This window comes from Carcharodon carcharias, chromosome 14, assembly GCF_017639515.1.
Source record: "Carcharodon carcharias isolate sCarCar2 chromosome 14, sCarCar2.pri, whole genome shotgun sequence".
NCBI classification, from domain to species: Eukaryota; Metazoa; Chordata; class Chondrichthyes; order Lamniformes; family Lamnidae; genus Carcharodon; species Carcharodon carcharias.
Genome location: NC_054480.1, coordinates 24,868,421 through 24,895,698, shown reverse-complemented (window position 1 = coordinate 24,895,698; position 27,278 = coordinate 24,868,421). Strand labels below are relative to the sequence as shown.

The window sequence follows — 27,278 nt, the reverse complement described above, 5'->3', positions numbered from 1 at the left end:
CGCCTGCGTAAAATGGCAGCGTGTAGCCGATCGTGGGTGGCCCGCCCGCCATTGGACAAAATCCAGGCATATCAAAAGCCCCTTGCCACATATCATTGCCCAGATAGTTATTCAATGCCATGGAGTCCTGTATGGAGTCATACAGTTGAGTACAAAATATCACAAAAATACCTGTGTCACTTCAATGCTGATGAGGCAACAGTGTTGTAACACCACTGGGGATGTCTTGGACTATGTTGAGTTACGCAAGAAACAAAATGCAGCCCTTCCATAGGGGTGAGTTTCCCGAACCCGAGGTAAATATGGCATGGCCCAGTGCGATGCTGAGGTAACCACCAGTGACACCAGGGAGAATTTTCTCCCCGTCGGGCAGGGAGCAGGCGTGGGCGGGCGCGGAGCTGATCGCCCCCCACCCCCCGCGATCAGCTGCGCGCCGCCGTTTTACGCGGGCGGGCCAATTAAGTGCTCGGCGCTACCTGTACGGGCAGGGGGAGGAGGGAGAGTTGGGGCCTGCGCACAAAAGAGTGCAGAAATCGCCCTGAGGCACAGAGCTGCTTCAGGGAGATTAACTTCATTATCAAAAATCGAAAAAAAAAAGTATAAATAAAATTATTCAGACATGTCCCTTCGTGTGACATTGTCACACGAGTTGGGACATGTTTATGAATTTTGTTGAAACATTTTATCCAATTAATAAACACTTCGTGAAACCTCATCCCGCCTGTGGATGAGGTTCCATGATAAATGTGACGGCCGTCAGGGCTCTTCGCCTGCCCGACAACCTTAAGGTTGGACAGGCAGCCCTGTTAATCATTTCAATTACTATTTAAATGGCCTTAACAGGCCTTTGACAGTTCGGCAGGCGCACAGCCGACTCTGGTGCATGCCCGCCGAACCGAAGATCGGAGTGACGCACGGTGACATCGGGACACACGCTCGACGTCACCACGCGTCATTTTACCCGTCAGCGTGTGGGGCCCGCCCGCTCCATGCCGAGAAGATGATTCTGGCCATTGACTATCACAACTGGCATTTTTAATGCCTTAAATGTAAACGTTAATGCAGATAAGCTGATCTATCTACGATGTTACCCTGCTTGTTTCAGCCGTGGCTCAGTTGGTGGCACTCTTACCTCTGAGTCACAAGGCTCTTGGTGCAAATCACACTCCAAGTTGTGAGCATAAAAATCAAAACTGACGCACCAGAGCAATACTGAAGAAGCACTGCACTGTTGGAGATGCCATCTTTTGGATGAGATAAACCGAGGCCCCAGCTGCCTATTTTGTAGATGTAAAAGCTCTCATGGCTCTATTTCAAAGAAGACCAAGGGAATCCCCCCTCGTGTCCAGGCCAATATTTATCCCTCACTCAACATCTCATAAACAGCTTATTTGGTCATTATTATATTGCTGTTTGTGGGAGCTTGCTCTGCACAAGTTAGCTGCCACATTTCTTACATTACAATAGTGACTACACTTCAAAAGTACTTCATTGGCTATAAAGTGCTTTGAGGTGTCCGTTGGTTGTGAAATGTGCATAAATGCAAGTCTTCCCTTTTTTTGTGTTTTGGTGCAGTCATGAATGGATCAGCTTTAAAGAGCAAAGCTATATGACCACAACCTAATCGGGCATATTCCTATCGACCAAACAAAGACGGGAGGTTTATTCCTTAGCCTATAGTAATGCTCCTTTTGGTATTTGTTCCTAGATGGCAGCTTAGAGAGCGAAACATTGATTGCTGATGTTCCCATAAAAAGCTTATTTTTGGACGTTTGCCACCCCGCGTCAATATAAACACCTCGGGTTACTGTAGAACCAAAAAAAAACAAGAAATTCAGACAGGCTGGATTAAAAAGCATAAAATGTTTGAAATCTCAAAGTCCAGCTAATCTAATCTGCCCTGTAGGTAGGCTGACGATAACTGAAAAGAGCTTCAGCTGGAGAAAAAACAAAATGCCAATTGGTGCAAGGTTTGAGGCCTTATACAACACAAAGCGTAGGAGGCTGCCCACAATAAACACCCATCTATCCCAACCCATACCCACCCATCAACATCATCCTGACATTTTCACGTCCATACAGAACATAGCTTCTCAATCTCTCAAAATTAGGCTAAACTGCTGCAAAATATGGAGGATGCAGAACCAAACAACATTTACTCAATCTCGGCTTTTTGTAAATTATGGTGGAACCACAGATTCAAAAGTGCAGGAAGTTAATTTTTAGTGAATATGGAGTTCATCAGATGATCTCACAACAGCATCTATAGTATTGTATGTACAACTTCCTATAATCTAGAAAATGATAATATTAATTTTATGCTTTACAGTGATGCCAATAGTGAAGGTTTAATATGATGTCAGAATGAGATTAAGCGTAAAGCAAAAAGTAAGGAATATATTTCTGCAAAATGGTTACTTTGGAAATTTGGGGCAGAATTGCTGCTCTGTCTTGTGATCTGGTATATATTCCTGAAATTAGTCTTCAGAAACTACAAGTCAAAATGCATTAACAGCTAATGTGTTTTAAATTACTGGCAAAAGTATAAGCAATATGCAATACAATCTGCAGTTACCCTCTATGAGATGGTAGGTTTCAATAGACAGATCTTGGTAGAGTGCAATCTTTAACCTGCTCATTTGGGAAAAATGAAGTACTAATCAGTGGCTTGAAGCCATTAATTATGTTGTGTCAAAGACAGACAATTTTCTGGCTGCCTGCGTCACAAACCAAAATTATTCGTAAATACTACAGTCCTGACAATGAATTCAGAACACAAAAGACCCGGATCTCCCAAGCAGCAGCAGTGATTGTCGGATTGCCACTGCGATCAAACAATTCCCCTACTCGATGCTATTACTCATTTCTACCGGGGGCTGAGCCTGGCTTTTACAGAAATGCACAGCGCAGCATCCCTCGGACAGCTCCATCGAAACGGAATAGAGTCGGGGTAAGACAGAGTACGCCCCTTTTTAATGGCACTAACTGCCGTACGGTAAGTTTAAAGGTCCAGTTTGAACGTTAGTCAATGAATGTCACTGGGTGAGTGGATGGATGAATGAGGGAATGGGTAGGTGGGTGAGGTAGGTAAGTGGGTAAGGGGTTAGGTAGGTGAGGTGGGTAGGGTGGAAGATGATAGGGTGGCAGGTGGGGGAGGTGGTGGCTGGGTATGGTGGTAGGTTGGTGAGGTTGCAGGTGAGTGAAGTGTAACTGGTAGGTGGGTGAGTGGGTAGTTGAGTCTGAGGAGCAGTCGGGTGGTCAAGGGGGGTAGGCAGGTCGGGTTGGGAAGGTAGCCAGGTGGGGTCAGAGGTAGTCGGCTAATCAGGTCAGATCAGGGGGTGGTTGGGTCAGGTAAAAGGTAGTCAGGTAGTCAGCAGGTCATTGGGTAGTCGAGAGGTTGGAGGGTAATCAGTTTGGGGAGGTAGTCAGGTGAGGTCGGGGGCTGTAGTTGGGTCAGGGGGGTAGATGGATTGGGTAGGATCAGGACTGTAGTCAAGTTGGGTGGGAAACGTAGTCGGCTGATTGTGGAAGTTGTCGGGTGGTCAGGGGAGGTGATGGGTCGGTGATTGGGGGGTTCAGCTGTGGAGTTACCCAGGTGTTAAACTAGGTTTTAATTTGTCTAACGTTTTCTGGGTAACTATCCAGCTAAGTACCGCAGATGTCTCCAGTCTTTGAATCTAGCTCAGAGTCAGAAACATTGGTGGAGGGTCCCGAGAACAGGGGAATTGCCCATCGGAAGTTGAAACTTACCAGGCAATTCCCATGTAGGTCCACATGTCAAATCTTCCACAGGGTCCTGATGCACATCTTCAGTTGTACGTCCAATCTCCATGGTCCAGAGACCAGAAGATTTGGGCCAAAATGTCAGACTTCAAAAACAATGTTATTTTACATGTGGAATTATATCAAAGTTTTTTTGCAAAATTAAAGCTTTTCTTGATCGGGATCTATCTGAATACAGGTGTGCATTCAGGCTAAAGGTTTGGGGCTGGATTTTTGTGGAGTCAGGAAGACTCCAAGGGCCTTTAGAAATGGCAGGCAGAATCCTGTTGCAGAAGTCCCACCTCCATTTCCAACAGATCTGATTTTTTCCAGTGGGGAAAGAGGGCGTAGCTTGATTTTCACAGGTGGGAAACACAAACTGAACAGGGCCATTTGAACTTAGTGCTGAGTTCGAACAGACCTCATTTTGGCTGTTGCAAGGGCTTTCCTTAATCTGCTCTGTTGGGTGTCATGAATTATTGAAGTAGACGTAAACACTCTTGAAGTATGGATAAGTGTGTTTAAGTGTCGTGATCTGAAGTTTTTTCAAATCAGATCAACCTTAACTTTGACAACCCCATCATTATCAAACAAGCTGCCTATGCTTGCTATGCATGATGCATGAAGAACCTCTTCTGCTACCTGGCTAAAGGATGTCTGTACCCTATCAGGAGTCAACACTGTCAGCAGGTAAGGAAACAAGAGAAAATACCGGAACTCTCCTCACCACTTCCCCACATACAAGGTTCCACGAAAGCCAGGGGAAGTGGCAGATAACGGTAATAAATAAATTGGCTGCTTTTAAAATGAACAAGAGCACTCCACCCAAAAACTTGCATCCAAGAATATTAAATAAGATCCAGTCTGGAATTAGTGAAGCTTTCTCTAATATTTGTGCATGCACTAAATTCAAAAACTGATTCTAGATGGATAAATTATATATATTTGAATTTTCCATGTTCAAGTACTGAATTTAGTCCACACTCAAACTTCATGCTAGATTTCGTAATGTATTAGTTCAAAAGGGTTTTTGAAGAAAGCACTGCCAGAAATTCTAGTTCATAGGTCTGTAAAAAAGTCATATCACCATTAACCTACTTTATCTTGGGTTCAGTTGGAGGTTTTGCTTGTTTCACCCAGGTGTTTAGGTCACAATTTCTGTCTCTGGTGACACATATTCTCAACAGATGATCTTGCCACCTGGTTTCAGGGTCAACGTAACAGCAATTGAAAGGCAAACGACTCACAAAATGACCTAAATTCAAGCTATTATACACACGTACAACTCACATCACTGCCCATAATACCATTTAGTAAATAGGGTGCCACAAAGCATCTTCAATGCCTTGTTTAAGACATTTCTGCCTGGCTTAAATTTTATACTTGGAGATAAAAGGCTTTGCATTTCTTCATCTTCAATTGAGCATATAGTCTGCGTTTGCAGAAAAATACATTCTTTACATTATGCCATTTCAGTTGGCTTATATATGCACCTGATTTTCTCTTAACAGCCAAGCTCATTTGGGAAAGATCTGCTACAATACATGAGTTTCCCTGGTGCAGTCAGAGGGAACATGGACAAAAGAGGTGTTTACCACAACTTCAGAAGTTTTGTATTCCAATAAAACAAAACCTCAGAATTCTAAAACTCAACACTAAACATTCTGTGCCATTGCTTCTCTCAGGCCTAATTCCCCCAAACTATAATGAAAACACAGCACCGATTTCTCAATTGAAAGGGAGAGATGTTGTAGAGATCAGTGTGAGAACTCCTTGACCTTGTTTTGATTTGAAGCCAAAAGGGTTACTGGGACTTATAACAATGTCAAGGTTACTTTGTTTAAGCAATGTATCACTGTACCCCCACCTCTCATCTAGTTTGTCTATCTTGCCAGTGGGATAGGAAACACTTAAGGGTGGTGATCATAAAATCTAGCATCTGGTTTATAGATATGAGTGAGGGTATAACGGCATCAGGCTGTTGCTTAATTATTCTGTGGGACAGCTTTCCCAGCATGAGTCTGGGCCCCGAATATTTGTGAGGGAAATTTTTGCAGAATTAGCAGACTGCCGTTGCTTGGCTCATTGGTCCGTCTGATTTTAATACTGAAATTTTCTGCAATTGCGTACAATTATACATGCTTCGCTAGGCCAATTCAGAGGGCATTAACAATGACTATATTTCCCTTTTGCCTTACAGTTTATAGCTAGCTTTAGTATTGCTTGAAGGTTAACAATGAAGATCAAAATACATTTGTTGGCAACCGCTACTCACTGAACTTTTGCTGATAGGTCAGCAATTGTGCCATAATGGAGTTAATTGTGTTGCAATAATGCGCAAAATAGCTTAAGCTTTGTGTCGTACAATTGTTTATCAGAAAATTGTTTTTTTTGGTGTTCCCATTACCAGGGAGTAACACTTAACACTACAGTAATAGTTAACAAATATTACAACAGCAAAACACTTTCAGGAACCCAGCTGAATGATGTTTGTGCATACAGGCTAAAGGCAAAATTAACAAGATTTTCTCCTGCACTGTGCATTATACGCCATTGCATCCTAGCATTCTCTGGTGCAAGAATACCACAAAATTGTAGCTCTATAAACTGAGCTTTGAAACTTTCACAATAAACTGAAATGAGCTATAAAATGTAAGGTAAACAGACATTGAGAAATACGGTTATCTTTAGCTTCCTTAGCATTGCACCGTTATAATTTTGCAAACTTGTGGTTTAATTCGGGTAACATTGAGTATGGTGTATGCTAATACAGCTTAGTCAATATAAACCCAAGAAGAAATGGAAATAAATACTGTTCACTGTTAATCCAGTTGTTTAGGATGGACATTACTAAAATACTGATTTCATGAGCCATTATTAGCAATGCAAAGGGAAAGGATGCTTTTAGGATGCTTCATCAGGTTCATCTTACTTGAAATCCAAGAGATTTTTAGCTGAAGGATACTACAGCTGCAGACTTGAAGCTTTGCATTATGCAGTTTCACTCTTGATGCAATGCTGTACCACGCATTGATAGCAACACACAGGTGTGTCTGTCAATAACCTAGGGCAAACAGAGGGTATAAGTGTGTTAATTGGATATTAATTGTGTTTATTTGCAGATGGTGGGCATGAACTGGATATTCACCCAAACCCTAGAAAACATGGTTCATAGGTTAGGAGATAACTGTGCAAATAAATATACACGGATTGACTGAAGTTTTATCCTTCACCAATCGGCTTTCTCAAAAAAAAACATGATGTTTGTCAAGGGTGGAGGTCGGAAATGAAGAAAAAAATTCAGGCAGAACGCTAGAATCCTAGTAGACATTGTGAAAAACAGCAGTAAGCAAGTGTAAACTGTCAGGGTATGATTATCCTCTGATGTTCTTGGAGTCTGAACAATATGACAAACGGAAGAATTAAATGGATATATGGACATGGGTTACGTTCCTACCAGGGAGGTAGCAACTAGTCTTGGTGTTGCTGCTTCCTACAGAAGCAAAAGTAAAGTATTTTCAGAGCTGGATGTCTGTCAGTCGGATAGTGATGAAGGTTTGGGACTTCTTTTAGAATTTTTGGATGCCATTTACAAGAAGGATGATCTATGCTTGAGGCATAGTCAGACTTCAATAGGCTTTGGAGAACAGATGGTAATTCCATGGAGGAATATATCATGGACTTTAACAGACTGTACAAAAGATTGATGAAATTCAATTTGGAGATCACTGGGTCAGTACAAGTGCTTAAATTGTTGGACTGCGCTAAGGTGTCTCATATTCTAATGAGTATTTGGTTCTTGGAGAGATCTGTTCCTTCTGGATCAGATGTCTGCTGCCATGAAAAAAAGTCCTGGGCAATAATCATTACATCAGCCCTTTAGTGACACAAATAAACCATTTTGCAGTGACGCAAAGAATAGAGGCCTCAAAATTGTCCACATTTTGGATGCAGGTGTCAATACAATGGAAGGATTGAAGACAAGCAGAATGAGGATGGCAGGTCAGGCTATGAAAGCAGAAGACAGAGCTGGAACAGCAATAATAAATAATAAATAAACAACAAGAATGCTGAAGGAAAAGGTAACAGGTGCTTCAGATGTGTTTCAAAGTACCATTATGCAGTGAAATTCCCAAAGCAGAGAGGCAGGGTCCTCAAAATGACACAAAGAATGCTGAGGAAGAGGATGAAGCTGTTAATGAATATGAAACAAAATTGATCTTGTCACAAAGAATTTTAATTCTGTGCTGAATGTGTTGGTCACTGACTCTTAACTGTGCAATGCTAGATAATGCTTGCATTTCAACAGTATGTGGAACAGATTGGTTAACATGTTATCCCAATTCACTATGTAGTGAGGCTCAGTGCAAGATTAGGGAAAGTACTAATTGCTTCAGTTGTTGATGACAACACACTGAGATCATTAAAGAGAACTGTAGTTCCATGTAAAATAGCTGGAGTCAGCCATTTCAGAAATACTGATGTAGCTACATTGAGATTCCTTAGAGATACCTTAGCTCTGGAGAGTAAGATATGGAATCAGTTTGAGATGAGAAATAGCAAAGATAAAAATTAACTTGCGGGAGTGGTTCTTAGGCCAGCTAACAGTAACCACAATGTAGGACGGGGTAAACGGGAAATACACTGGGGGCTTATGAGAAAGATATGGCGATAATCATAGATTATTTTAATCTGCATACAGATTGGCAAAAGTAGTCCAGATGATGAGTTCATAGATGTGTTTTCAGAAAAGTTTCTTAGAGCAACACGTTTCAGCACCAGTCAGAGAGCAGACTATTTTAGATCTGGTAATGCGCAATGAGCCAGGATGGATTAATTAATGACCTCATAATGAAGGTACCCCTAGGTAGCAGTGATCATAATATTATTGAATTTCACGTTCAGTTTGAGGAAGAGAGGAGTGGATCTAAGGCTAGTGCTTTAAACTTAAATAAGGGCAACTATGAGGGCATGGAGTCAGAGCTGGCTAAAGTGACCTTGGAAATTAGGTTAAGAGATAGATCAGTACAGGTACAGTGGCAGACGTTTAAGGGGATATTTCAGAATACTCAGAAAAAGATACATTCCAATGAAAAGGAAAGGCTAATGGAAGAACACACTATCTGTGGCTAATTAAGGAAGTAAAAATAGTATCAAATTGAAATAATAAGTGTATTATTCTGCAAAGATGAGTGGCAGGCTAGAAGATTGAACAGAATATAAAGAACAGCAAAGAATGACTAAAAGATTAACAAGGAGAGAGAAATTAGTGTATGAGAGTAAGCTAGCTAGAACTATAAAACCGATAGGAAGAGTTTCTACAGGTAGGAACTACACTGGCAGCAGTGTGTACCATCTACAAAATGCACTGCAGCAACTCAGCAACTCTTCTATGACAGCACCTTCCAAATGCATGACCGCTAACACCAAGAAGGACAAGGGCAGCAGATGGATGGGAACACCACCACCTGCAAGTTCCCCCTTCAGTCATGCACTATTCTGACCGTCGCTGGGCCAAAATCCTGGAAACCCCTTCCTAACATCACTTTGGGTGTTCCTACAACACATGGACTGCAGCGATTCAAGAGGGCAGCTCACTGCCACCCTCTTTAGGGCAATGAGGGACGGGGAATAAATGCTGGCCTGGCCGGAGATGTCCACATCACATGAACAAATTAAAAAAAGGTATTTAAAAAGGAAAAAAGTAAGTAAAGGGGCCATTGGTCCTCTCAACAGTGAGAATGGAGAATAAATAATGAATAAGAAAATGGTGGATGAATAGATATTTTGCAGCTGTCTTCATTGTAGAGGACATAAATATCCCAGAAATAATTGTGAGTTAGGAGGTGAAAGGGAGGGAGGAACTTAAAACAATTAAAATCACCAGGGAAAGAGTACTGAGAAAATTATTAGAACTAAAAGCTGACAAGTCCCAGTTCCTGATCGACTTCATATTAAAGTCTTAAAAGAAGTGGCTGCTGAGAAAATAGATACATTGGTTTTGATTTTCCAAAATTCCCTAGATTCTGGAAAAGTCCCATCAGATTGAAAAGTAGCAAATGTGACTCCTCTGATCAAGAAACGAGGGAGACAGAAATCTGGAAACTATAGGCCAGTTAGCTTAACAGCTGTTATAGGGAAATGGATGCAATCTATTATTAAGGTGGTTACAGTGGAGCACTAAGAAAATCTCAATGCAATCAGGCAGAGTCAATATGGTTTGTCTAATTTATTGGATTTCTTTCAGGGAGTAACAAGCAATGTGGATAAAGCGGTCATAGGAATCTGAAAAGGGACACAGATATGTTAAATGAGTGGGCAAAAAATTGGCAGCTGGAGTATAATGTGTGAAAATGTGAACTTGTCCACTTTGACAGGAAGAATAGAAAAAGCAGCACATTACTTAAATTGAGAGAGATTGCATAATTCTGAGACACAGCAGGATCTGGGTGTCCTGGTACATGAATCACAAAAAGTCACTTTGCAGACCGCAAGTGATTAGGAAGGCAAATGGAATTTTGCTGTTCATTGCAAGGGGAATGGAATATAAAAATAGAGATGTTTTGCTACAGTTGTATAGGGCATTGGCGAGACTACATCTAAAGTACTATGTACAGCTTTGGTCTCTTTATTTAACTAAGGATATACATGGGCTAGAAGCAGTTCAGAGAAGGTGCACTTGACTGAAAGCTGGGATACGGGTGGCATGGAGGATCATCTTATGAGGAAAAGTTGGACAGGCCGGGCCTGTGTCCACTGGACTGAGAGGTGATCTTATTGAAGCATATTAGATCCTGAAGGGAGTAGACAGGGTGGATGCAGAAAGGAGTTTTCCCCTTGTGGGAGAGGCTAGAGTTAGGGGACACTGTTTAAAAATAAGGGATCTCCCATTTGAGACAGAGATGATAAGTAACGTTTTCTCTCAACGGGTCATGAATCTTTGGAAATCTTTTACCCTGAGAGCAATGGAGGCAGAGTCATTGGATATTTTTAAGGCAGAGGTAGATAGATTCTTGGCTAACAAAGGGGTCAAAGGTTATCGAAGGTAGGTGGAACATGGAGCTGAGACTACAATCAGCCATGATCTTATTGAATGGCAGAGAAGACTCAAGGGGCCGAATGGCCTACTCCTGCTCTTAATTCATATGTTGATATATTAACCCTGTGGCGTAAACCTTCTATGGAAAATGCACTAATGAAAATTGACAGGGAGCATGATAAGCAATTATTCTTGGAAAGTCAGTGGATCTGCAATTTACTCAGTGATGACATTATTATGTCCTCTTAACAAAACCTGATGTTTCTCTTCCTGATGGTTACTAATTACATCAGGTGATAAGAATCAGAGTAAAAAGCAAATTGTCTTAAAGTTACATGGACAATTGTTCATCTTATTTGTCAAAGATTAAAATTTCTGTTAAAAGATCCAGGTATGGTAGATGAAGAGTATATGAGGATAATACAGGATATTATTGAGAGGTGTAAAATCTGTATCTTAAAAAAAGTTTGGAGGACACTATCATGTTATATTGTAAGTCTTCCATTGGCACGTAACCTTAATGAAGTAGTTGCCATGGATCTAAAGGTATGGGACAAAAATAAATATATTAATTCTATATTTTGTAGACTGGCAGCCTGATTTAGCTTTCATACAAAAATACTTAGTAAGGACAAAAGGGTTATTATAAACAAAGTCATGGAGCAATGGATTCAGACCAGACTTGGGACATAGCGAAGTATCTGACTGATAATGGAGGGTTGTTTGCTGATGACAAGTTCAGAGACATGTGTGAAAATATGAACATGATGGTGCTGAAAGTCCTTTCAGCAATGGACTCTGAAAGAAACCATTTAGTGATCGATGAAATGCTGCATAAAATATTAGCCAGATTGCAAAGTTGACAACCACCCTGACATGGGAGGTTCCTGCAAAGAATTCACTCCAGATGGTTGGAATATATAGTCCCTATCAATTAGCCTATGAGTGAAAATGTCATCTGTGCTGTGTTATGGTCCTCCTGCTCTAGATACCTTTACCTTGGGAGCCTCAGACATTAAAAAAGGGTTGTTAAAAGTACTTTAGCTCTCATGGAGGCAGTGGATATGGGATCATATGTGTTGAATATTTTAAGTCAGATTCTGTACAATGGGTGTACAGAAGATAGTATACATATATTACAAGTTTCGGATCTGCCTTAGATAACCCCTAAGGTACAGCATTGCTGATCACTCCCATTAGCAGTTTCAGTGTCTTACATGCCAGAGAATGCCCATTCTGCACAATACTTAACTATACTGTGGGGAAACTTAAGATGTAATGATGTGATACCATTGACCAAAACTGACGTAGGCCCAAAATTTGCTGTCAAACTAATGGTGAGGCTAATAGCACTTATCGTTATTAAAGTGCAACAGCTTGTACTTATACAGCACCTTTAATGTGCTAAAACACCCCAAGGCACTTAAGTGCAAATGCCATAGCAACATCTGGCACAATTTATCATGGAAATCAAAGTTGCTGTTGGAGATGCCCTGCTCCACCATTAGCTTTGCGGAAACAGCCTCTCATTGTCTGAATCTCTATTCAAATGCACTGAGAGGCGTAAAGTTCCTGTACTTGCATTGTGGATATAAAGAGTGGAATCTTCAGGTCCTGCCAGCAGCGGGAAGCTCAGTGGTCAGGGGAACTTAATTTGACGTGAAGCCAATAATCAGTTTCCTGACGTTGGGATCAACTTTTGGAATGCTGATCCAGACACTTTCAAGGCGGGTTAATGGCAGGCCGAACATCCCAGCAATGTTGGGAAGCCCTTTTGCATGTATTAGCATGCCGTGCTTACTCATTAAAAGGGCAACTCGCCGGAATTAAGTTTCCCCTCCAAATTAAGTTCCCCACTAGCAAGACGTTAGAAAGTTCGCTTTTATAACTGTACAGAGGTGATATGCACCTGGCTAGCTTCACTTCATCCACGGCTTTGAGGTGAGCAGATACTGATTTCATCTTCTTGGAGACCGCTCGCAACTTGACTTATATTGGGTGCTGGTAGGACAAGCTGCACAGAGGCTGGACATGGGAGGCAGGTGAAAGGTGCAGAGGGGTTTAGGGAGGGAGGGTGAAGTGAGGCTGCTTTTGGGAAGCAGGCTAAGAGTAGAAGGGTGGGGTAGGTTGGAGCGGACGCTGGAGATGGGAGGCAGGCGAAGGGTGGAACTGGGGTAGGATGGAAGGGTGGTGCAGAGGCTGGACAAGGAACGCAGGCAAAGGAGTGAAGGGGAGGAGGCTGTCCGAGGAAGAAAGAGACTTCCTTCGGGTAAGAAGCGGGGAGGGGAGGCAGCAAGAGAGGGTGCAGCAACGTGGAATGGAGAGAAGGGCCTTTCCTGTTTGGTCTGGAGGTCCTATGGCTGAGTTGGGGAGGGAGGTTTAAGAGCAGAAATAGTGGGAGAGAGATGGTCCTGGAGGGCAGGGTCAGTGATGTCGATGGTGGAATCCCAGGGGTTGAACTGAGGATACTGGGCAGTCACAGTCAGATGTGGGGAGCAGGATGTGATGATAGATGGGTAGGGGAAGGTTGCACGGGGAGAGCAGGGTCATGTAAATGGACCAAAAGGTGGTTCAGATAATGAGAAGTGTCAGGGTGGGCATGGGGACAGTAACGGATGTGGGTTCAGAAGGGAGGGAAGGCATGTGGTGGTGGATGGTTTTGGTGCAAGGGTAATGGAGAGAGATACAAGGGTGACAGAGGGAAGAGGAATGACTATATTGGGTGGGTCAAGGACGATGGGGGAAGTTGGTGGTGGAGTGAGTTTGAAAGGTGACAAGCACCATTCTTTCAATCTAACTTGGCAAATACAGTTATTCGATAAGTGGGATCCCCGAAGTGGAAGGAGGGCCTTTTCGGGTAGGTGGAGTTCAAAGTGATCACAAGGCTGACTGAAGGGACACCCTAATAATCATGAGGCAACTGGATGAGAACGATGCTCAGTTTTGCTCTCCTCTCAATGGTGAAGTCCACAATGCCCTGACTCATGGGTCTCATACCTATGTGATTTACCAGTTGCTTCCATCAGAGGCAGGGATTAAGGGACGCCCCCAAGGGGCACGGCTGGTGGATGACAGCAAACTCCCGTCTCCAAACGTCCATCCTCCCGGGTGAAAGGTCATGCCTGACAAGGGCTCATGTGGTTAGTCTTTCTTTGTTGCCAAGGCAATAGTCTCTCTATAGGGTCTGGAGGGTACTGGAGGCAGCTGAATACTGTCAGAGGGAGGTTTCTTGCAGATGGCTCTCGTCACCCAACTCAAAGAGCATTGTCTCCACACAGGCATGTATGAACGGGAAGAACACCCACCTCTGTTCCTCCAGGATGTCCTTAAACTGGAAGGGGTGAGGCGGGGATGCCATGTCTAAACAGAAACCGGGCATAGGACTTAGCACTGGCTTGGTGGCTCTGAGATGGAGGAAAACATGTAAAGAATATGCTTAATAGATTCGATACTTCAACTCGTTCAGAGGTCCACTGAGGCCTAGAAGATGCAGGGTCCAGGCAACCCTGCCATTCTACTGGCTTTCATCCAGTTGAGGAGAAGGAAAGCCCATTGCAGGCTGGCTCAGGTCCAGGAGGAGCAACAGCTTGAGCAGCAGGAGGCATTGAGGCCTCAAGAAGGTCAGGATGCTGACGCACAGACTCACTGCAACAGGGTGCAATGGCCCAACCACAAGTGTATCGCAGGCAGTACAGCTATCTACAGATAAGCAAAAGGATGTCCCGGAATGTGGCTGCAGACATCTGCCAGCTTCTCCATGATGACCTATAGCCACAAGGACTTGGAGGGAATCCCATGCCAGTGGCTCTGAAGGTCACTGCCACCTTAAACTTCTTTGTGAGTGGTTGCTTCCAGGGCTCCACTGGGGGCCTGTGTGCTCTCCCTCAGTCACACAAGTGCAAACGGGAGATGACAGGAGAGTGCACCAATTTGTTCAATTCCACCTGGATCCTGAAAACCAGGCTGCAAGAGCATTGGGATTTGCAGAAATCTCAGGTTTTCCACAACTGCAAGGGACTACTGACTGCACACATAGGACCTTGAGAGCTCCACAGCAACAGCCAATCACATTCATCAATAGAAAATTAGAATTGAACATGCAGCTCATATGTGAGCAGAGGTGGTAAATCCTGCCTGTTTGTTCCCAGGGAGTTCTCATGACATCTGCATTCTGACTAACTCCCAAGTGCCACAGGTTTTTGAAGGATCTCTGCAATTGCAGGGCTGATCCCTTGGGGACAAGGGATCCCCCCAGAAGACCTGGGTGACGGCACCGCTTCACTGTCGACACAGGTGCTGCTGAGGAAAGCTACAATGCTGCACATGCCTCCACCAGATCTGTGATTGAGCAGACACTAGGCTTCCTAAAGATGAGATTCAGATGTTTGAACCACTCAGGCAGGGCTCCCCAAAATTCACCACACAGAGTGCCCCAGTTCACCATTGTGTGCTGCGCCCAGCACAACCTATCACTACAAAGAAGGGATATCTTGCGTGAGGGGGACATGGAGGACCGAGACGCCTTTTCCAATTTTGAGGACGGTGAAGGGGATGAGGCTAATGAGGGCCAGGATGTTACCGAATACATGCAGAGGCCATAGCAGGGGTACAACATGGCAGACAGGCCTGTGCCAATCTGATATATGCCAGGTTCCAGGCAGAGTAAGCTGTCAACACATTTAACTTTTTGGTTTTCTAACCTCTGCTGGCTGGAAGGCCCCAGATCTTTTTTGGTTTCGGACTTTATACTTTTCTCTAATGTACCTCGATTTATGATAGCTGAAATAAATTGCACTGGTTCCCATCTGCCCTTTTGGCAGTTTGATCCTTTGCATTCACCAAACTATGCTAATGTGTAAAGCCCAGGCACTAAATGCGTGCATTCAAACCTGCACTGCATTTTGTTCTCCTGCAACCTTAGCACCTGTAAGTAGAATTGTGATTTCACCCATGCCCTCACAAAGTCCGTGTGCCTGGCAACTTGGAAGCAATGTCAAATCTAACCTCGGCAGGGATGCACTCATGTTACCCTCACACTTGCTCCCAAAGTGGGGTGTGGGGGTGGGGGGGGGGGGAACCTAGCAGAGAGCTCTTTCACAGGGAAGCAGATAATGAGTGCACAGGGAGGAACAGCATGAGAGCACCACTTGGCCCTCTTGAGATATTCCTCCATGCAGATTGATGATGGTTGATCATGTTTCTTGCACATCCTGCACTACCCTGCAACCCTTTGCCTTGGATTTGCCATCTTTGGTCACATCTGAGCTGCATGTTCAATTCTAATTTCTATTGATGAGCGTGATTGGCTGTTGCTGTGGAGCTCTCAAGATCCTACAACAACAATTGCCTCGCAAATACTAAACCCATATCCCCTGACATCTTTATCATGCTGAGAAGTTTGAGATACTGAGAGTGCCTCCCCTACACTTTGGGTTGTTGAGCAACAATCACACCAGGCCCACCAATTGCAGAGACTCCTACAAGCCTCAATCCCAGATGGCTTTAGCATTATTGTAAGGCTGTAATCCATTATTGTGTACAACTCAGCCAAGGCAAACATCTTTCCTGCATGAACCCTGCAGAGCCCTGTTAAAGCTGCTGATGCTTCACATGGATAGCCTCACAGTCCTCGGCACAGTCCAGCCCATTCTACTCTCTCTCTCACCTCACGCTCTAAAACCCCTATCCTTCAATGACATCCGATGCATTTTGGTTGCAAACCCTTTATGCGAGGTCTACTGCCACCCTTGACAAGGAGATGAGCAGGCCAAACAAATCTCCATGTGAGGTCTGACAAAGACTCTAGTTAACTGCACACACCACTTAAATCCTACATTTAAATCCCACCTCTAGTCAAGGCTGACTTGCCCATTTCCCCCTTACTTGCAGCTTTCACCTGCATATTAGCTCAAAATGACAAATCACCAAGGAAGGCCATTAATGACTGGATGTGGCCACTACAGCTTTCTACAGACATGGAGGGCAGCTTCTGGTTTTCTATTGTTAAGAAGAGTGTAGAGTTTCACTCTCTCAGACAATGAAACTGCATCTACAGTGTTCCTTACTGCTCAATAGCAGTTTTAATATCCACCCACATGTGATATCAGGGTAATGGCAGCAGGAGTTGCAATGATCTATGAACATGTTTTCAGTGGTCAGAACATATTGAGCTACAAGTAACGGCTTGTATAATGTGTGGCCAGACCGCACACTCACAAATGATGTGCAGGGCTTAATCATGCACATGTGGGATTATTGAGTAATGACTATGTTGATAATGTGAGAGAACTGAATCGATAGGAGTCCATTGTCGGACTCACATTCCAGATCCTCAAATGCCTGCAATTATTGAAGCAATTAGCAGCAATATGGAACCCAGGAAACTTCCAAACATTGCAGTGAACATAGGCCTGAATTTCGCGCTTGGTGCGAGCGCCAAGTCAGCGGGAGCGGAAGCAGATGTGGAATCTGTGCCCAGCCATGGTCGCACTGCAAACGCGGTTTCACACTGGATGGCCAATTAGGGTCCGTCCGACGTGAAACGTGTTTTCTGAATGGTCGGGAAGGGCCGGACGGGGATGGGAGCCTGTCGGGCGCCGGGTGCAATGGCGACCTGGCGGGCAATTTAAAACGGGCAAAGGCAGTTCCCTGAAAGCTGCCAGGGGAGAATATTTAAGAGTCGGTCCAGAGACCGGAACAATGGCCACACCAACGGCTGGAAACGGCAGGTGGGAGGGCAAGTTGGGTGGGCACTCGGACCCCACCCCAACCCCAGTTTCTTGGGCAACTGCCACGTGGAGGAGGTGGATGTCAGGCGGGACACGCTCGTGCCCAGGGATGGCAGGAAGGCCAACGCACCAGACCAAAAAAGCCTGGGAGGAGGTGGCAGCCGAGGTCAGCGGCCAGAACGTTGTGAGGTGCATGTGGGTGCAGTGCCACAAAAGGTTCAACAACCTGCTGCGCTCAGCAAGAGTAAGTACCGAGTTGGCATGGATCAGTGTGGAGAAGTGTTAAGGGCTGGCTGTCCCCCCCCATGGAACTCAGGGGTGCTAGCGTCTGAGTGCCAACTGTCAATGAAGCCGGAGCTGGACAAGGGGGTGAGCCCTGGCTGCTTCAGCTGAGTGCCTTGTGGGCCAAGGACCCCGACTCAGATATGCCCTGCAACGTATTCCTCAGATGGGCTTGACCAGGCTGCAATGGCGCTGCAGGTAGAGAGTGGACCAATCAAGAGAAGAGGAGCCTATGCCCTTTCAAGAGAAGAGGAGCCTAACACCATCGAGAGGTCAAGGACAGCGGGACGCCCCCAAACCTCTTAATTTTGACGATGTATGAAATGGATGCATTGGGTCTGCAGAGGCACCACCCACTTCAGTCAGCCAGTTGTGGAGAGGCAGGGATCTCTGACAAAGGGTAAAAGTGCGTGCACAGAGGTAAGTGTCGGATTGTGCAAACATTCTTCTGTAGTCTCATCATAATGGGAGCCTCAAACCTGGAGTCCCCATTGAGCACTGAAGGATGATGGCAGCATGATGCAGATCTCCATTGTCTCACCAGGGCGCTCGGTATGCACGGTGACAATGTGATTACTTAAACTAATGACACGTCATTGCTCCAACTCGCACTCGAACGCAGGAACCTGAAGAGTCACCTGTGATGCCAGAGGATCACCAGCTTTAGACGCACCTTGCCTCACACCCTCTCTCTGAACCAGGCACCAGTGCCTGATGGCCATTAGATCGTCGGCTAAAATGTCAATGCAGTGGTGAAGGCAGTTCACACTTGCTTGAGGAGCAGGCAGAAGTAGAGATTGCCCAGGGTGCAGGCAGTCAGAGGACTGCTGGTGACCAGGACCATGCTGAACTGAAGGCCGATGATGAGCTTCTGGAGTCATCCATTAGGTGGCAGATGCTGGATGTCCAGCAAAATGCGTGGGAGGATCTGGCGGAGATCCATGAGACCGTGTGTGCCATGGTCTCTGTTATGGAGGAGTCCATGTGGAATGTAAGCAAGCATTGACCCTCATTGCCGAGTGCACTGCCTCCTCCATTGAGAGAGTGGTGACTCTCACGAAGAGGCAATTCCAGGGACAGAATCAGGGGTTCCTGGGGTTGCGCTCGGACCCGCAAGCCCTTACACCAGCACTGACCTCAGGTGGTCAGTGCCAGTGTGGGAGATGGATGAGGCACCCAGTATCCCAGCCAGGTACCCGTCCATCAATGATGAGCAGGAAGGTCCAGAGTGACTTCACATTGGCGCACGAGCTGCCTGTCATCTCTGAGGCTCCTCTCTGGGTGCTTTGGATGACGGCACCAGCTCCTCCGCCCCTCCGCCAGTGGCATCTGATGAGGCTGCGATGACTGGGGAGATGCCAGCTGTGGCACTGGCCACTCCCTCCCAGGTGGGGCCAGCACAGGTTCCACTGGCCAGAGGACAACCACCAAGATCATCTAGGCCAAAAAGACACCAGAGTCAGCAGGCTGCCTCCAATGCCGCTGCCAGTGAGGGGGGAATGGTGGGGGCAACAAAACGCAGCCTAAGTTTAAGGCACCATGAGCACAAGAAGGACTATTCGTGGTGACCTTCTGTTCTGCCATGTTTTGTTAATAAGTTTGCTGGTGTGGCCATTAACACCATATGTTCATTTGATGTGAGTGTCAACATGATATAAATTTTGCTTTTGTCTTAATGGCCTGAGTACACTTCACTTGTTTTGTAGGTGCAGGGTTCACCAGTACCTAATGCTGGACGTGAGTGTCTCTAAACTTTATTGCACAGGCACTGAGTGGACTTTGGGTTCAAAGGATAGGGTCATTTCAAACACCCAGGATGAAAGGGGCAGCCCTGGCATGAGGCGGAAGGTGATCTTCGGCAGCCTAGCTGAAGGAACATTGGATCAAGGTGTCTCTGGTATCCCTGCCTCCCTGGAGACAACTGAGGTCTGCCTCTTCACCCCCAGCATTCTCCTCAATGTGCTCTTCTTCTGATTCACTGCTAGATTCATCACCTGTGGCCTGCGGGGTTGCCCCAAGATCCTCTTCCTCCAGTGGGTCCCCCTTTGCCAGTGCCAGATTGTGGAGAGAGCAGCATGCAACCACTATCAGTGACACCCACTCTGGGGGGTTTGTAGTGTTCCCCCTGAACGGTCTCGGCATCGGAAACACATCTTCAGAAAAGCTATGGCCCCTCTAACACTGCCTTGTGGAGGCATGATTCCTATTGTAACGTTGCTCTGCCTCTGTTCTTGGGTGGTGGAGAGGCATCGTATGCCACCTTTGCAACGGATAGCCCAGCAGCCATCCATCCAGTCGGGCTGGAGCACTGAACAGCCTGGGAACCTGGGAGTGTCCGAGGATATAAGCATCTTGGGAGCTGCCAGGGTAGCTTGCACAGACTTGCAGAATCTGCATGCTGTGGTCACACAATATCTGCATGTTCATCGAGTGCAATCCCTTCCTGTTGACAAAGGCACCTGGCTGACCTGCTGGCACCTTGATGGCCACATGTGTGCAGTTGACTAGATGCTGGGGAATGCAGCAATCACTGCAAATCCTCTGGCTCTCTCTGCCTCACTCTGCCTGGCTGGCCTCGTCCATATGGGAATGAATAAATATCATTACTGCCTGAACAGAGCTTCTATCACCAGCTTGACGCAACTGTGGACAGCTGATTAGGACTCTCCACAGAGATCCCCCACTGACCCATGGAAAGAGCCAGAGGCATAGAAGTTGGGGGCCACTGTGATCTTCAGAGCCACTGGCATGGGGTGTCCACCCACACAGTTGGAGCTGATCTCAGGCCCAATCATCTGACAAACGGAGGTCACAGTCTCCCTGGAGAGGCAGAGCCCCCTTCAGCACTGTACCTTGGACATATTGAGGTAGCTGCATTGCTGCCTGGAAACGCTGGTGGCAAGACAGTGGCATCTTCTGCAGCCCCTCACGCCTTGGACTTCCTGCTGGCCCTGCCCCCCCTTGTGCCTGCGCCTCTCCTCCCACAGGTCGCTCCCCTGGAAGCTGCATTGAGACACCTGGCCTCTTCTCCCTTCTGCCCCTCTCTTCCTCCTCAGAGGAGGTGCTGCCAGCTGCGACCACAATCCCCATTATCCATGTAACAGAAGGCAGTCGGATACCTGGAAGCGTCCACACGGTCAAAATTCTCCAGAGGTCTTGGAGACACCAATGAGTCCTGAAATGAAGCCTAGAAATGCTAAGACTGAACTCAGAACAGAGATGAAGCTGTCAAGTTCAAATAAGCAACCAGCAGCAAACTAGCTCCTAAACTCTTCACTACTCATAATGACAATGCTGCTGACCCTTTTTATCCCGCCCTTGGATGAGGTTTCATTAAAAGTGGGCTGCCTGCCTGCCCATGTGACAAGCACAAAATCACACGGGCAATGTAACATCACAAACAATTGCCTTTTTAATGGCCTTAAGTGGCCTTCTAATTGTTGGCAGGCGTGGCTCTGACACTCGCCTGACTCCATCTCACGCTATTTCATGTCCATTCGGGTCAGGCCCATGCTTGCCCATGAGGCATAAAACTGTGCCCATATACTTACAAGTGACAGAACTATGTACAATGGTTGTTCACCTGTGTCACCTGTGTGCCTTCAATACTTCTTAATCATTCTTTCCCTACCAATACATCTAGATGCAGCCTCAACATTTGCTGAGGTGGAGGCAGCCTGTTGACTTCTGTGCCCTGATGACTATGATGGCTTTGGCTGGCCTACTCGGGTGGTCTGAGGCCTAGAGGGCCCCAACCTGCTAAGGGTCTCCTGTACAGGTGCAGGTGCACCCTCCTCGACCTGGCCTTCTGGAAGTGATGGGGTCATTAGCAGAGGGGAGGTGGAGCAGCAGAGCACCTTTGGAGTGCCCTGGTGTTAAGCCCTTAGGGTGCCTGGCTGGCACTTCTCCTCCTCCCTGTGGGTCCTCAATGGCACCTCCCTGACTCCTTGAGAAGGGGCACCTGGAGGAGGGTTGGGGTACCCCGTCTCCTCTCACTTAGCCACTGCTGCACTGCACCCAGGGCTAGAGCGATCGAGTTCAGGTCCGAGCACATATCCAGCAGCCACTGTTCATTCCGCTGGACCTGGGTCCCCAAGGCAGTCGCCACCCTTTCCATGGAGGCAGCCAAGGATAGAGGAAGAAAGAATGATATGCTCACCCACTTTATGGTGAAACTGCTGCTGGAACCCAGGACTTGCTTTGGAGCCACCGGCCTGGGTTTGCAGATGGTTTTAGATCCATGGAAAAAAAAAAAATGGGATGCACTGCAATTCCTGAATAGAAGTAAAAATTCAGGAGAGTTGTGAAATAGCCTGCTGGTTCACCCGTCGTACACAATGTCAAAACCTATCCCATTAAGACAAATTTCAGTTCCTAGGAAATGCCTACAGAAGCTGCTTTTTGCAATAAACATGATTTGGTGAGGTTGGGATGTAGTTTATGTCAGTTATGTGATGGGAGCTGGCATCAATAATGTTTAAAATTAATTATGTTGAAGCTACTGCCTTTTGATATGAACATGCAGCTCAGGCCAAGCCCTGGAATATTAATAATGAAAACTAGCTGCTGAGATTTGTGGCAACAGACAGAATGTGGACAGACTCCTGTAGCCTTTGGTTGCGTCTGCCCATAGCCTCCGGCAACTTTGCCTGATGTTTCCCTGCCTGTCTTTGTATCTCCAACAGGTCTCTTAGGGTGAAGTCCAGAGGCCTGTCTGAGGCTGGGGCTGAGCAGGGGCCTGGTCTCCAGCAGTCCTCCAAGTGTCAGAGACCTTGGCTGTCACTTCCTCTGCCACCTGTGGACCCATGTCAGTGCTGTGCTCACCAGATGTGACCTTGAGCCTGCTCTAGAACGCGGACCCACCAAGGTGACTGTATTGGAGGGTGCAGGTGAATGCCATGACGGTGCATCCTCGGAGGCTTCTGAGACACCCTCCTCAGAGGTAGGGTTAGAAACGGAGCTGTGGCTGGTCTGAGTTGATGGCTCCCCCCTTTCTTACTGGTACCTGGAATATAGAAAAGAAAGATTTAATGATCGACTAAGCAGTCTCCTTAATTAAATAAATGTCTCAAACTGTGGATGCAGCTGACAACTGCAGACTGAAGGCATCCTCACTGGCTTCCTGGGAATGTCCTAACTCGCCTTCAACACAGGCAAGGTTCTGCTCCTTCCCGGCTTGTTTGGCCGCCTGTTCCTCATACAGGGTGAGTTCTCAAATATCCAGAATTCCGCCTCCAGTCTGGGAGCGCTCCCACTTATTGTGGGTGTTCTTTTCCTACAGAAAGACAGAAGGATTAATTGTCATCCCAATGGGTGCATGAGCAGTTTAGGAGCATGCCTGCTTATGGCAGTTGCTGAGTTCTCCCCAGAAAGTGATTAAGAAGCAGCATGTCCTGCAACTGATAAAAGATTCAGAGCATAAAATGGCTGGCACACATTCAGTGCAGGTGTCCCATCTGCTAGTGGGTGCTGCAGTCCAAACTCCTGTCTGACATCCCTGTGCACTCGCACACTTGGACTCCCTGATGCTTTTATGAGTGTCAGTTTGCAGTGAGTAGACGGTGCACTTACCCTAGCGGAGTGCAGAAGATTGTTCATCATCTTGCGACCATGCTGGGTGTTTCTGTGCTGGGCCCCATGGCTGCTGACCTTCGTTGTGACCTCCATCCAGGTGGGGTGGTCAGACGGAGAGCATCCTGTTGCCAGCCCTGGGAAACAGCATCTCCTGCCTTTCCTGAACGACCTGGAGTAGAATCTCCAAGAAGGCTTCGCTGAACTGTGAGACTGCACGTTTTCTTCTTTTCTGTGACATCCTGATCTCAGTAGAACCCGGAGTTCAAGGCCTGCAGTGACTGAATAGCTGTTTGGGTGCCCTTCAAATGTGATGCCTAGACCTTCGAACCCATGAGGTAATGACTTCCTGCCCACTTTGCCAAGAGATTCGCCCTTGCTCCGCATGGATGCATAGGCAGTGAGCTGACCAGCCCAAAATCGCGTGTGGTCAGCAGTCCCCAACGGAAATCACTCCTACTTCCATACCCAGCACTGAACTTAAACTTCAGAATGAAAGATTCTGCCTAAAGTAAATGCGTAACAGAAAGTCAAGTCTACGTACTCTTTTAATAAGATGAAGTTATTGCCAATCAAACTCTGCACTGAAAATTAAAGTACAAGGATGGAATCTCATTCCTTCATGTTTCAATTAGAATTAGGTATTTTGAAAATATGCTGTCCCTTTGGGACTCTGTCTCTGTGCTTTCTTCCCCTATTTGTCTTTCTGTACTTTGACTTGACATTGAATTTGCCCTTCTAACTTACACTTGCTTGTTCAGACTTTGTGCAATCCTCCAACCTGATTGGTTAAGGAGATATCCAATTGCTTGCCCTGTTCACTCAGATCCCAGACGCCCTGTAGAAGGTGCCAAGCCAATGCCAGCATTCACTTCTAACAACTTGCCATGCAAAGTATCAGAGCTCAAATGAACGAGGGCACATCTAATTCATGGACCAGTCATTGACCAGTTGGAGGAACTTCTGAGTCAGTGTGTCTTTCATATATGGATTAAGTAGAAGCTTGCATGTTCATTCAACAGATGGTGTCCTGACATGTATTTCTTTTAATTCTCAAAAGGTTACTTCAGAACAGAACTCAATTTACATTCAGTGAAACCACAATGAACCTCCAGCACATTCTAAACTAAAAGCGATCCTCAATGATATTCATTGTAAAACAGTGCTCAGATTATTGACCAAAAGGCACAAATTAGCTTCAGTGAATCTGAAGTATAATTGATTATCTAATACTGTTTAAATTACCAGTCCACTTATTGCCAAAGCTATCATGATATACATTTTAAAAAATGACCCAAGTTCATTATATTTTCCAGTCAGCAAATCCAATGCCTTATTTCACCAGTTTTTTGGGTATAATCTCCATTTTACGCTGCTGCCTATGAATTATTCTTCTTCATTGTCAGCCTGCCACTCAGATATGCACCAGAAAATAATTCTGAGAAGCAAAAGCAGATGCAAAGCTGATGAGATGATTGAATAGACAAAATATGGCAGATCGTATTCGGTATCAGTAAATATGAGGTGATTATATTTTTGTTTCTTTCCTAAAGTTATCAGAAATAAAGGACTTCTGTTATGTAGAAAGAATGAAGGAACTGGAGTTATCCTCCTTCGAGAAGGTTGAGGAGATTTGTTAGAAGTATTCAAAATCACGACAGAGTCGATGGAAAGGGTAAAGAACCAAAGGACATCAATTGGCAAAAAAAGTGATTGGCAAAAAAAACCCAACTGCGACATGAGGGAAACCTTTTTATGCAACGAGTAGTTAAGATCTGGAATACACTGCCTGAGAGTGTGGTGAAGGCTGATTCAATTGCAACCTTCAAAAGAGAACTGGATGAGCACATCGAGGGAAAATGTGCAATGTTACAGGGAAAAGGTGGAGTAGTGGGACTAGCCGAGATGTTCTTGCATACAGCTGACATGGATACGACAGGCCAAATGGCCTCCTTCTTATGGTAGCAATTCTATGATTCTATGAATGATGGAATATGGGACAATGTGAAAAAACAACGCGATTTGAGGGTTAATGTCTACAACACATTAAAAGCAGCTGGAAAAGGCCAAGAAAAAAAAGCTTATAGAACATTAGATGTTATAACAAGAAATGTAGAATGTAAAAATGGTCTTATAAAGGTGAATCTATTCAAAACCCTTAGCCATCTACAGTTAATGTACTATGTACAATTTTGCACTTCATAATATAAGAATGTTTAATCGATTGAAAAGGTACAGTGCAGATTCAGTAGGATGTGCTAAGTGCTGAGGAAACGAAAACATAAACACAAATGGGCGATCTGATAAAGGTAAAACGAAACAACAGAACAGGATAGATGGAAATGTACTATTTTTGATGGTTGAGGGATCTAGAATGTGGGGATATTGATATACGATTAAATGCAAGGCATTTTAGAAAGAAAAATTGCTTAAAAAGATAAAACAAAGGGCCATGAGGTTGCAGAATTCGCTACCTGAGTTAATTACTGACACAGTCAACATTTAAGAACAGGTATGATTGGTGGTTGAGGGGGAAAAAATTATACAAGAACACAGGGAAAGCTGTCAGCCTTAACGCAGTCAATCAACAAAGTTAATTCCAGTCTGTATTTAATTTCGCTTTCTGGTCCCAGAGGTATCTGCCAACACTCAATATAGGCCTATTTTGGATAATACCTTCTACAAGGTGTTCAGTGCAGAGAGAGAGAGTTATCCATGTTCTGTAGACATTAACAACATTGAATGTCAATGTGTTCATATCTTTGCAATCCTTCCTGAGGTCATTGTTCAGAAATGGTTGGCAGATAATGTTTTTTGTTTATTTTTCTGGTTTGTACTGATTCCTAAGTCCTGTATTTTGGCTGCTATAAAGATCCTTTGGGTTAAAAAAAATTAACAAAGTAAATGTTTGATACAATCCAATATACACTATTTTTCAATTTGAAAAGAATGTACATTCCAAAGGATTGAATGGTTCCAAAGAATTAACACAGACTTCTTTCACTGTGTGACCTGGGTATGATACCATCTCTGAGACAGAATGTAACATTCTCCTTTCTGCTAGCTACAAGGGTCAGGTTTGTAAGGCGAACAAACTTAGATGGTGTTGATCCAATTTCTAGTTGACAAAAGCAGGCCGATAATGTGCACACCTTCAAAATTCAGTACAACAGGATAATCGCCTTCAAAGTTCCCATTAAGGATGGCTATTGTAGGACAAAAAGTTCAGGCCACTATCATAAGAAGTGTGCCTCTGAGTTTGAGATTGGGCCACATTGAATGGGAACAGAATTGAAAAGGTTTACTGTGCAAGGTTGTGCCATACGTAGGCTAGAAATGTTTAATGCTGATCTTAGCTGCCCAGTGATTACTTCTATTGCCAACCCTGATATCCCTTTCCTTGGTTTTCTATCTGTTCTCTAATTCCACATATTCTATTGTCATCAAGGCAGTAAAAGCCTAGTATACTGCACTAACGGTGTACAAGAGCAGCCTGGAAATGACTGCTCTGCTCACTATCTGGAATCAACTAATGACTGAATGCCTCACGGAGAATAAAATTGTCCCTAATGCTCCCCTCAGTAGTTTAGTGAATAAAGCATTGTGTAAAAAAAATCTCCAACGCTGTTCTTGGTCTGTGCTGAGACAACTAATTTAAACCAAGGTTACATTAAGGGCAATAAATTGGCTTCTGTATCCCTGGTTTGAGAGAGGAAAGTAATCAGTTTGAGTTTCTACTCTCTGCAGCCCAAACATCAAGAATGGCCTTTTTTTTTTATTCATTCATGGGATGTGGACGCAGCCAGCGTTTATTGCCCATCCTTAGATACCCATGAGAATGTGGTGGGTGAGCTGCTCTCTTGGATACAATGGAGTGAGTAGCCAGGGCATTTCAG

The 27,278-nt window shown here is 45.1% G+C and overlaps 1 protein-coding gene across 4 annotated transcripts in view; it reads right to left on the bottom strand.

Moving 5' to 3' along the window:
* Positions 1 to 27,278, bottom strand: part of slco4a1 (solute carrier organic anion transporter family, member 4A1) — a 181,000-nt gene that overhangs the window by 136,213 nt on the left and 17,509 nt on the right. Inside the window, exon 2 of one of the 4 annotated variants that reach the window (XM_041203717.1) lies at positions 6,695 to 6,826. The exons of 2 other annotated variants lie outside the window; for them this stretch is intronic. The gene's annotated coding sequence lies outside the window, so the exon portion shown is untranslated. Of the gene's footprint in view, positions 1 to 6,694; positions 6,827 to 22,635; positions 22,652 to 27,278 lie in introns of those variants that run through there. One more of the 4 variants, XM_041203718.1, reaches the window with a different exon arrangement.